General features: G+C 37.6%; 2 long non-coding RNA genes across 4 annotated transcripts; one reads left to right on the top strand and one right to left on the bottom strand.

The window, feature by feature from the left end:
• Positions 1 to 1,775: 1,775 nt before the first annotated feature.
• On the bottom strand, positions 1,776 to 11,482 carry LOC136255801 (uncharacterized). 3 transcript variants are annotated; one of them, XR_010701110.1, is made up of 9 exons: positions 11,386 to 11,482; positions 11,061 to 11,116; positions 2,656 to 7,218; positions 2,462 to 2,605; positions 2,362 to 2,417; positions 2,238 to 2,311; positions 2,119 to 2,186; positions 2,021 to 2,064; positions 1,776 to 1,964 (listed from the first exon to the last, which is right to left on the bottom strand). It is a non-coding gene; the product is annotated as an uncharacterized lncRNA (long non-coding RNA). The 3 variants fall into 3 exon arrangements; XR_010701111.1 differs by having other exon boundaries at positions 2,462 to 2,602; XR_010701109.1 differs by having other exon boundaries at positions 2,462 to 7,218.
• Positions 2,841 to 10,496, top strand: LOC136255876 (uncharacterized). The gene is made up of 5 exons (XR_010701168.1): positions 2,841 to 2,946; positions 3,007 to 3,135; positions 8,519 to 8,709; positions 8,771 to 8,858; positions 10,085 to 10,496. It is a non-coding gene; the product is annotated as an uncharacterized lncRNA (long non-coding RNA).
• Positions 11,483 to 11,859: the final 377 nt, after the last annotated feature.

Raw genomic sequence — 11,859 nt, 5'->3', positions numbered from 1 at the left:
TGTGAATCAAATATATACACTACGAATATTAATTCGTTCTTTTTATCATTTAGCATTATTTGTTTTAGCCCTAAATACAGTAATTTACAGTGAGAAAGGCTCCTCTAACAGGCATACCACCCTTCCTCTACCAGATTGTGGGTATCAAGACACACGGTAGTGTGTCGTGCGGCCCAAGAAGCCGGCGCGTAACACCCGTGAGTATATTGACAGGAAGAAAGAAAACGCAATTTTCGCACCTCCGTAGCTCTGTGCTTCCTTAATGAAACAAGACGATTTTTGCTGTGGACATGCCCCCCAACTGCAGCACTCCACATTCCAAATTTGAGCGAAATCGCTTCACGCGTTCCCGAGATATGCGATTTCAAAAATTGGCTCAGTTTCTTCGGTTTTTTTTCTTCTTATTTTTCTTTTTCTTGTCGCACACTTACAAAAACTGCTATAAAACTCGAACGCCATATCCGATTGCCTTGAAATTTGGCACACAGAAGGGGGATATAAGGGCGCATCTCTGTACCAACTTTGGCTGGAATACGATAAACAGGCAAAGAGTTATGAGCGATTATTCACGAAAAATAACACCAATATGTTGTCACGCCTACAGGGTAAACCGCGTATGGGAAGAAGCTGAAACTCGGTGGGTGAATAGGTTAACTATTGAACCTCAAACCTTTTGTGGTTTGAAAGAAATCGAGCTAAAAAACAGGAAGATACAACAAAAAAACCAACAGTGTGTAACAATTACGCAATCGAGATTAGCTAATAAAAAAAACGACTGCTTGCCACGCCTACCAGATAAACCGCTTGGGGTAATGCTTTGAAAATCGTTGTACAGATGGAGTAATCATCTTAGAAAGGCTCATCAATGGTGTAGAAGAATCAGACTTAAAGCCACGGAGTTATAACACGAAATCCAACTTGGTGCAGCAAGTGCGAGATCGAGATACTCTAATAGAGCAGTCATCCTAATAGAGCAGTCACCCTGAAGAGAATTCAAGAGATCAGCTAGAAATAAGAAACCTGTATAGAGATCAGCTACACACAAGTCACCCAGTAGAGAGATCAGCTAGAAGAAGTTACCTTGTAGGGAGTTCATGCAACTGTGGAAAGAGATAGTTCAGCTAGAAAAAATCACCTTGTAGAGTTCAGCTACAAAGAAACCACCATGTAGAGAGTTCAGCTACAAACAAATCGCCCTGTGGAGAGATCAATAGAAGAAGTTACCTTGCAGAGAGTTCAGCTACAAAGAAACCATCATGTAGAGAGTTCAGCTACAAACAAATCTCCCTGTAGAGAGATTAGCTAGAAGAAGTTACCTTGTAGAGAGTTCAGCTACAAACAAATCTCCCTATAGAGAGATCAGCTAGAAGAAGTTACCTCGTATCATGTAGAGAGTTCAGCTTCAAACAAATCACCCTGTAGAAAGATCAGCTAGAAGAGGTCACCTTGTAGAGAGTTCAGTTACAAAGAAACCACCATGTAGAGAGCTCAGCTACAAACTAGTGACTTTGTAGAGACATCAGCTAGAAGAAGTTACTTTGTAGAGAGTTCAGCTACAAAGAAACCATTCTTTAAAGAGCTCAGCTGCAAACAAATCACCTCACTGTTAAAACAGTTGGTTGCATATCACACCAAACTGCAGATGATATGCTTCCTCACACCGAGCATTCCATTTGTTGTGTGCATTACTGACCATTCTACCCATAGTACGTAATGCACACTGTATTCCCGGTATGATCTACATCCATAATGCATTACTATAACCATTATAGCCATTGTATGTAATGCAGACTGTTTTTTTGGTATGATTAACATCCATTTACAATTACAAATACATATTTCAAAATATTGCTAATTATATTTATTGTTCTAGGTTTCGACACTGCATATCTGAACATCTAAGATGAATGACATCCATGGGAACTGCATACGGCTATCACTATCTTCTATTTCTGCAGTTGTTTCTATGGCATTATGGTATGCATTGTGAACAGATGAAGCCAAGAAACAATGTACTTACCATGCATGGTTTAAATCTCCTTCAGAAGCAATGTATAGCTAATTCTGTCAATTAATATAGATTATGAATTTTAATGTAAGAATTGTACGGTATAATACCTGTTGTTATTGAATCAGTTGTGTTTTAATAGCATAAGACTGGTCTTATACATTTACAAATCGGTGTTCTGCCGGGGAAGAAAAAATGATTGATAAATCATAGCATTCCATAATCTTACCATGTTTGGTGGTCTGGCCATCCCGACTATACAGCAGTATTTTAATCCATGTCACTAGAACTAATTGCAGTTTGCTAGAAAGGATATGATATGTGACATGATAACGCCTTTGTATTGTCCGTACCTGGTGTCACTTCATCCTGACCTGTCACTTCTGTCAACACTTTTCTGTCAGCATACCTATATAAAAACTAAAAGCCACTGCAAGTAACATAGTTACCAACCTGTTATCAGTGCTAGTATGTAAACCCCGGCCGCCGGAACTGAGAGAATGGCAGTTAATTGAACCGGCCCCCTGAGCCGCCGGCACAGGAGCCTGCGGAGCGCCTTCGTACAGTTCATGGTCGACTGCAGTATGTAGCCGCCTGCTAAAAAGTTTAGTCAAGCAAGAAATTATTATCAGTATAATGAAACAAACCGAATAGTCTGGTATGGTTCAACCCAGTTGCGGCAGAGCCGCTCAGTCCATACATCTGTAGTATCTATGCTCAGTCCAACACCGGCCTACACCATGCACCACCAGCTCCGACAACTTTAAGTACAGCCCTACTCAACAACCTCCGTTTGTGAATATTCAACTCAACGTCGTATGTCCAAACGGTTGCTAACAAATTGCAGCTGTCGATAGCATCCTCACGTGAGTGTTATAGGGATGGCGACAATTAAATGGAACACGGGATGGAACATCGAATCATGTGAGTACAGCAAGGTTAGTTGTGATTCCAAGTATGTGAAATCTTATCTACTGTACGATTCCTTGTCAATATAGAGTCACTTCACCATCACTTGAGGCGCCTACGCAAAAATAAACTGAGTCGGCTAGCTACCTGAGCTACCAGACAATCACTCGCTGCCAAGTTTGTGGCGGACTACCGCTACTATGCTGCTTTTATTCCAGGTAGATATACAGTACTCATGTTGAAAGTTTGCATCATCAGATTGAGGTCACTCTGCAATTGGTAGTCACTTCCACACTGCCAGTTGATGATGGGTGATGCGCTTTCAACTGGAGTAATGAACTGTGATCATCAATATTTTTCCTTCTTGAACACCATTTTATATAGAGGTTTCAGAAGAATCTGGAAACACATATTTACAGAAAGCCATTACATTTAAACTCACGTCCGTCAATAGCCATGATGTTTTACAGAACTTAGGTCACTATGGATGTATAAAACATGGGGTGTTCTATTAGCATCTCGAAAACCACCACTGCAAATTGGCCACTGAACAAGTATGTCTTTAAACACTATAACATATCCATAATATTATTGTCTGAGGAGTATTGTAGCTTAATGTGGGCTGGTGGGACGAATTTCACATTTGACCAAAATCTTTTTGGTGACTAAAGCATACTTAGTCACTGACTTTTCTTCAAAATATAGTGCTGGATAATCTTTGTTTATATATAATACTGACAAGCATCTATCAAGAGTTCATAATATTATGAACTCTTGCTTCCATCCTTCACTGTTTCTTTACACAGTCTCCAAAGTCAAGTTACAAAAATTCATACGTCCGGAAGTCTGAATCACATCTATTATTTTCACATGACTTCCAATGTTTCTTATAGATTGTCAGGGCTATTACATATGACATAAGGTTAGACGTAATGGTGTCCTGTGATAATACATGTTTACGGATTCTTCTGAAACCTTTATGGATTAAAGTGAAAAACTAGTGAATTATCCTAATTGTAAGGTCCAAGGTTGTGTGTTTCTGCAACACCAAGCCAGCAACAAAACAGTTTCATATACAGCCAAGCCAACCCACGTTTTGTAGTGACAGTACAGGGTCAGGGCCCGGAGATTTTGAGTGGTCAGGGGGTCATGAACACTTTTATTGATCTGATGTGATATTTCATGTGTGAAGCATGTATATGTGTGATTGAGTTCATCATTTTGTCACTTTTGCACAAGAATTCATCATAATTGCATTGTCTGCAGTAAACTAGCCGCTTATCACAAGGTGGATCATTTTACCATAGAGAATACCACTTGAGACACTAGATACGCAAAGGCCTTCAAGTTAATTAGTTTGTTGGCGAGTGACCACACCCATCACCAATGGTTAAGCAAAAATTGCAAAGCTGTTAAAGAAGCTGTAAGAAGAATTAAAGAGTTGTTTACAACAGTTGTGCTTTAACAAGATTGTCAAGCACTTGCTATAATCTTGTTTTCGTGTTTACTGCAGCTGCCAATCTTGTTAAGGATGATAAAATCAATAGCAAAAGAGAATTCTGCAAAAGTGACAAACTCTATTGCAAATGGGACAAAACCAATTGTAAAAACCTGTAAATTCAATGTCACGTCCTCCAGTAGATTGTATTATTCATGATACAATAAATTGTGAAAGTTTAGTTATTTGAGATTTGGCAGAAATTTGCTTTACTGACCAAACTAAGATAAGGCCACTTCAACTAAATCTTTTGTTTCTCGGGCCCGACCGACCCTATATTTTTCAGCATAAAATAATTATGTTAATCACGTGATCACCTTGCAAAGAGTGATAACGCCACGAAATAGTTGCAAATTTATCTTTAAGTTCTTAAAAAGTAAGTAACACTAAATATCTCAACATATAGCTGCCTACTCACAAGTGATACAGCAACCGTAATGTAGCTTAGCCACCGCTTGACTCGCAATATCACTCTTCAGCTAGCAAAATAGCCTATTTTTATTTTACCGACCTTTATTTGGCTGAATTTTGCCCGAGAAACAAAGATTTAGTTGAAGTGGCCTAATGGTACTACTTATAGCTGGATCCCAACCTGGCTTACTTGCTACCACGTGGTTCCAAACCCACTCTCTCCATTTTGAGATACCTTTTACTAGAACAAATCACTAATAAATTCAGCTATTACCACAGATCTACCTATGATTGGAATAACCTACTCATTGACACTATAGAATCTCAATCTCTGGAAACATTTTTAGGTAACTATAATATAATTCTTATTTTGTGATTTGTAACCTCCCCGAATATATCAGTTCTAACTGTACTCTTCAGTATTCATAATCATAAGTGGCTACAGCTATGGCCCTACTTTTTTCACAGAAACACTTTTAATTCAATTAAGAAGAAACCTTTTGCATATTAATAACCATATAATATGTGCGCTGTTCTATTACTTTTAAACTTCCATATCTGGAACGGCCATAGCACAGTACGGCTTTGATCTCTGGGTATGTACCATTCGCAATGTATTGCACCAACATATTGGAGTACATGTGCCATGGATAGTTCAATCAATTGTGCTCTGTTGTAGATAAGAAGTCACCTACTACCAGGAGATGGACTGCTAATAGAATGGTTTGATAGTAAATTGCTTGAAAATGTGACTGGATCTGCGAAAATCTGACACAATAGTGCATTTTCTAGTTCCTGTTTATTAAATTCTTATAATCTACTTAGCCAAGCGTACCCTCTAAAAAAGTTTCGGCCTCACATGCCAATAACTTTCGGAGTTACAGCTCTACAAAATATCAACAACAGAAAAATTGATTTGTACAGCAACTATAAGGAAAATAAATTACAGGCACTTATTACAACTGTTGTAACTTATGAGCGAATTGACGCACTGGGCTGACATTTTCACCATCGTGTTCACCATGGATAGGGGAATCATTTACTGGGTAATTTTGTCCTTTTATCACCTTTCTTCACTACATACAAAGGTGAACTTTGTGAAGAAAAATCAATCGTGTACGATCACTTTGACGTGACGTAAATAAATGCTCATAACTTGCATCTACTGCTACGAAACAAAGATTTCCAACTCCTCTTGAGTAGGCAAATAAGACAATATCCAGTTTTTTATTGTTAGTACCTTCCTTCACTAAGAAATAAGCATTAAAAAAATATGGATTTTTTTTCGGTAATATGCAAATATTTCACCCATTTTTTCAATGCTTTATACTGTAAATATTAGAATTGCACTATTGTTTTGGGTTTTTGCAGATCCGGTCACATATGATAATGCAAGACATGTACGATCAATTAGCCCAATGCCAGTACAGTAATAAAGTTTGAAAAGCACAAGAAAGCTAACATAGCTATAATGGCTCAGGCCAAGCAGCGTAATTAGCGCAGTGGATATATCGTACTGAATCCTCTATTAGAGTATCACGATGACTAGAGTTCATTGTGATGACTGCTCTATTAAAAAGAGTAGCATCTTGATTTTTTCCAAAAGTCAAGTAGGAAAAGCGGTCCAGACCAGCCAGACCGTGAGCTCTGGCCCTCCAGTAATTATGACAACTACGTATAAATGATTCAAGTATAAGGATGTACATTTGAGTAGAGATCATAGAAATATAAATCCTACTACAGTCAGGGTTTTAAATTCTACTACATTATCTAAGAAACCAATGGGTGAGTATAGGTAATTCCAGTGGGTGAGAAGGCATATAATTATGTGAAGCCACAGTGCTATCAGTACAGTGTGTTCAATAGTGGATCACTCAATATGCATCTTTTGGCATATGTCTCAGTTCTAATTAATACAAGTCACCGGGGTGTGTCCAGGGATAACAGTAGTGACACAGTAGCAATCCTGATATACTACATGTCAGTCCTATTGTACATCCTACTGTCAATGTCTCACACTGTTTTGTTAGTTGGCATGTGTATAGCTTAGCCAAGTGGCTAAAGAATTGGCTTGGTAATCAAAAGGTTCCAAGTTTGATTCTTGGTTAAGCCAAATTCATCTTCTTGTTGTCTCAAGAAAGTTTACTTACATTGCTCCAGTCTATCCAGTTGTGTAAATGGGAACTTGGTGGCCCGGTGTCAACTGGGGAAGTAGCCCACCCAGTTATAACACCTGCATGGTATTAACTGGGGAAAATTCCTACTGTCCATACCTCACACAGCAGTTAAAGGTCCACTTCGGACTTTGGTTGCCGAAACCTTCACCTGTGAGATATGGTACAGCCTCCTGCAGGTTACTAGTCCTGCCCTTGTCTGTGCTGACTTCTAGCACCTAAGTAGCACACAAGGTATAAGTGTAATACTTCTGCAATTAATCCACACAAGGTACAAGTTATGTGTTACTAGTAAACCCTTATATCTTGATATTTCCTTTTGAACTTATCTTGATTGTCTAACATATTTAGACAATTGAAACAAATACATATATTTTAGTTAACTGCCAATAATGTAACTACTGTAGTAAAGTAAAATTTGAAGAATACAAAATGGTAGTTTTAACACTGTGCCCAAGAGTCAAGAGGCATCTACAATATCAGTTTTTAAGGTATACACTATTATCTAGAATAACAATCCTATCATCCTTATCTTTATTCTAGATAATTGCACACCTCTACCGAAAAGTAAGTCAATAGTCATTCAACGTTATTATATATAATAAAGTGTACACCTAATTGTCTAACAGAACAGTCATTTTGTATAAATCGACATTTATGTATTGTATACTATACAATTGTCCAACCCCCTTTGTTCTCAGGCAATGATAAAAGTGTTCAGATAAGTGAATTATTTGGATGTCTGAAGCCCATACATTTATTATACAGAGCTCTGTTAGACTACTCTAATAGAACGTACACACGATCAAATAAGTCATTTTCAGTTTTGGATAAACAAGGGTTAGAGGTCTGCTGTACCCAGAAATATTTGCAGTATAATATATATTTCACAGTAATGCACTTTTTATACATTAAAATTCACAGCTCATCATGATGCCTTGTAGCTCAGAATTTTTACATTATTAATTTCAAAGCTTGATCCAAAGACTTTTATTTGCTACCACATGGTTGCAAAGGATTGCTTTACTTCAAGTGTCATACTGATACCCCTGATTCAAGAAGTAGTAGCACCAAAGTAGCAATCCCTATGCATGGGGGAAGGAGAGATGAGTAATTGATGTGACATCCTTGTAGGTGTGATATCCAAGTATAGCACACAGTTAGTGTGTGTGGGCATGGAAAAACATCTGGTAACATTTTGTTGACACTGCCAAAATTTGAATCAAAATGATGCAATACTACTTGGCAATACCACTTGGAACTGTTGCTAAGGATGTTTGACAAATATGCTGGGGGAAAACATTAAGCACCTTGCCAACAAAATACTGATGAATGTTACCAGACGTTTTTATGTACACACATGACAAGGTTACATAACGTTACTTTCAGTGTTGTTTGCTATAATAGTATTTAAATATATTATGACAATGCTAATGTAAGCACATATCTAAACCATCCTGTTTATTATGGCACTTTACATATATACAATGCTGTACTTGCTACACATGACTTTTGTAGATGCGGTCCACTTGTTAGAAACTGGTGCATGAGATACGAAGCTAAGCACAAGTACTTCAAGAAAACTGCCCAGAATCTTGGTAACTTTACAAATATTGGGAAGACTGTTGCCACTAGGCACCAGCGTTACATGTGTTATAAGATGACATGCAGCACAAACTTTCTAGGAGCAGACATTGCATACGGAACAGGTATACAACTACATAATTATGTATATAATTTACTTTTAATATATCACTTTATTAATTCTAGCAACAAGCACAACAGTGAATGATGTTGAATACCGGTCTGATCTTTTATAATACTCAGCAGAGTTGCATCTCATTTCCTTATTGCAAAGGTACTACTTGTACATAATTCATTAGATTTTTAGGGCTGAAGGAATCGTAGAGTTTTAGTTTTTGAATACTATCTCACGACCCAAGTTCAATGTCAGAGGAGGTTTGCCTTGAACCAAATGTTACAACACACTAAAGTGTAACAGCATATTGCATGCCATGACAATTGTTACTTCCTAGTTATAATACAGTACAACAATACCAAGTGTTAATAATAGTAGGGAGGGAAAGTATCTAATGCCCAATAGGCCTATATAAAATGAACGCATACACCACCAGGAGTATTTCCATATTCCTTTGTAGTTTTGAATGGTGTTAATGACTGCATTACACACGTTTTGTATGGCCTCGTAAAATCAAGTCAGCAGTTGGGGTGGTTAGCAGTAGCCAAGGCAGTAACAGCAACATATGTGAGATGTTATGATGGCAACTCCAGTGCGAGATTTAAGCTACGGAAGTGTCAGGGAAGTATCGTCTGCAATATAGCTCCTTCGAGAATCAACCCACCCCTTCATCTGTTGTGATTTTTTTATCCCTTATGTTCACATTGAGCTGAATCCTGAAAAACAGCTAAAAACTAAAAGTGGATTTTTTCTCAACAGAGTTAACATTTCAGCCAACCAGATGATTATTGGTAACAGCAATGGTGTCAACAACAGACATGTACGGTTTGGCTCCATTAAAAGTTTGGCTCCATTAAAAGTTTAGGAAAGGGCTCTATTGGACATTGTACTTATATGGCTTCCCCATAGGAAATGTATTGTAAAAATTTTGATTGGCAGTAAATATTATGTCAAAAATTTGAACAAAAAGATTTTGAAATATTTTTAGCGGGTCAAGCAGTACTACAAATGAGCCAAATTTCAAGATCATGTGTAATTGCATCCATGAGTTATGAAATGTTTTTTGAGGATTCAACTCAACGTGAACATACATACTATCAGTCAAGGCTATAGGGATTAAACATCCACTGAGGTGTATAGGCAACCTCCCTCATTTTACTACTTTTTGTGATTCCTTATGAAGCTACTTTTCCCTGTACTTCTAAGTTGATATGCTTCATGTTAGCTGTGTACACAAACAAACAAACAGTAAAACCATTGATTTCTCTGCAAACAAAATGCAATTAAATGCAGGTCATTTTAAAATACCAAGAGATAACTCTTGATACTACTATGAAAGTAATTTGTACATTGCTCAGCTGTTAATTTGTGATGTAAATTCATAGGGTTTCATATGCAGAATACAACGGCACCAGTTATTCTAAGGGAACTGTTGTAATATGCACTCTATGTGAAGATGAGCCTATCTTTGGAAAGATACTTGACATCATCATAACTGAATCAAATACATGCTTGTTCATCATTGAGCCACTCATCACAAACTGTTTTAACAAGCACTACAACTCCTATGAAGTCAACGCACTGAAGCATACACACATAATTTGTAAGCATCAGGATTTGGCTGATTACCACCCACTTACCATGAGCAAGTCATTTAATCAACATCTGGCTGACAAAAGCTTTATAACAGTTAAATATGATGTTATTGAGTAAATTAAGTCCATGCAAAATCCAAATATGTATGTGTGTCAACATATGAACTGTTTGCTGAAACAATTGATATATGCTATAATTGTATCACCAATTAATCATACAATACGATAGTAACTGTATAGTAGGGACCACAAAGCAGTAGGTGTGGCCCACAAAATAATATCACCCAAAAACCGGCCTTAATTTTCCCTGACGACGATGAGGCAGTATTGGTGAGGTAAAACTAAGCCCAAACAAGCTTTCAGATTGCCCCGAAACGCTTTAAACAAGTTGGTATAGCCTCCCTCCCTTTAGAATCACCTAAAATAACCCATACAATCTTATGGCTATTACTTTTAAGCTAGCTACTTTCAGCAGAAATACAAATTCATTGCCAGAGCATATCTGTCACAAAGTCTACTGGAAGAACAAGAAAATCTTAGTGACATTGTAAAATGCTTTTAGCATGTAGAAAATGTTATGTATCTATCAATGTTATGTCCCAACTAACCAAATTGGGCAGAGGCAGTGATTAGCAAAAGTAATATCTTGCCGCATCAAAGTAAAATCTGAACTTATACTGTAAAGACAGCAAATATGGTCCCACCCCTGTGGGACCACAGGTGCATTTAATAAAAGCTGATTCAGGTATATTAAATTAGTGCTTACCAGTCTTATATTTGTACTTGTAGTAGAAATCCGTCTTTTCTTCCTTCACTAAGCACCTGAAAACGAAACAATTAGAATACAAACTGGATAAGATTCAAACTTTACTGTTAACGTTGACTGTTCAAGCATAGATAGCATAAGATAAAACAGTACATAATAAACAAATACAAGTGATCTTAAATAGATAGCATAGATCCGCGCCCTATACAATCTGTTTCGAGAGTCTGTGCAGATGAACGCGGATGAACAGTAGTAGCTAGATACAAACTCGAGCTAGTACGAACGAGGTTAGCTACAAAGTAAACGAAGTGGAGTTAGAACTCACCTTGGAGATCGTCCTCCCGTTCATGGCATCCACACGGAACTTGCTGGAGTTTGCTTGAGGCGTCTACATAATGGCTTATTAAGCGCACCCAAATAACTAGTAAGAGGCGCTTATCACTGATGGGTAGTGGTATGCATAACATTCTAGCGGTTCATACCTTGACAGTATCGCATATTCGTATGATATACTTACTCTTTTAGCGTGTAATGCATACTAATTAAGTTCACACCTTTTACTAAAACAACTCCGTATGAAATGCATACGTTTTGGGTGTGAAATGCGCACAGGCTTTTTAACAGTGCTGTACAGAATTCAGCTACAAATAAATCACCCTGTAGAAAGATGAGCTAGAAAAAGTTACTTTATAGAGAGTTCAGTTACAAAGAAACCACCATGTAGAGAATTCAGCTACAAACTAGTGACCCTGTAAAGACATCAGCTAGAAGAAGTTACCTTGAGAGAGTTCAGCTACAA

The sequence above is a fragment of the Dysidea avara genome, chromosome 1 (genome assembly GCF_963678975.1).
Source record: "Dysidea avara chromosome 1, odDysAvar1.4, whole genome shotgun sequence".
NCBI classification, from domain to species: domain Eukaryota; kingdom Metazoa; phylum Porifera; class Demospongiae; order Dictyoceratida; family Dysideidae; genus Dysidea; species Dysidea avara.
This window is presented reverse-complemented; position numbering and strand designations above follow the sequence as displayed.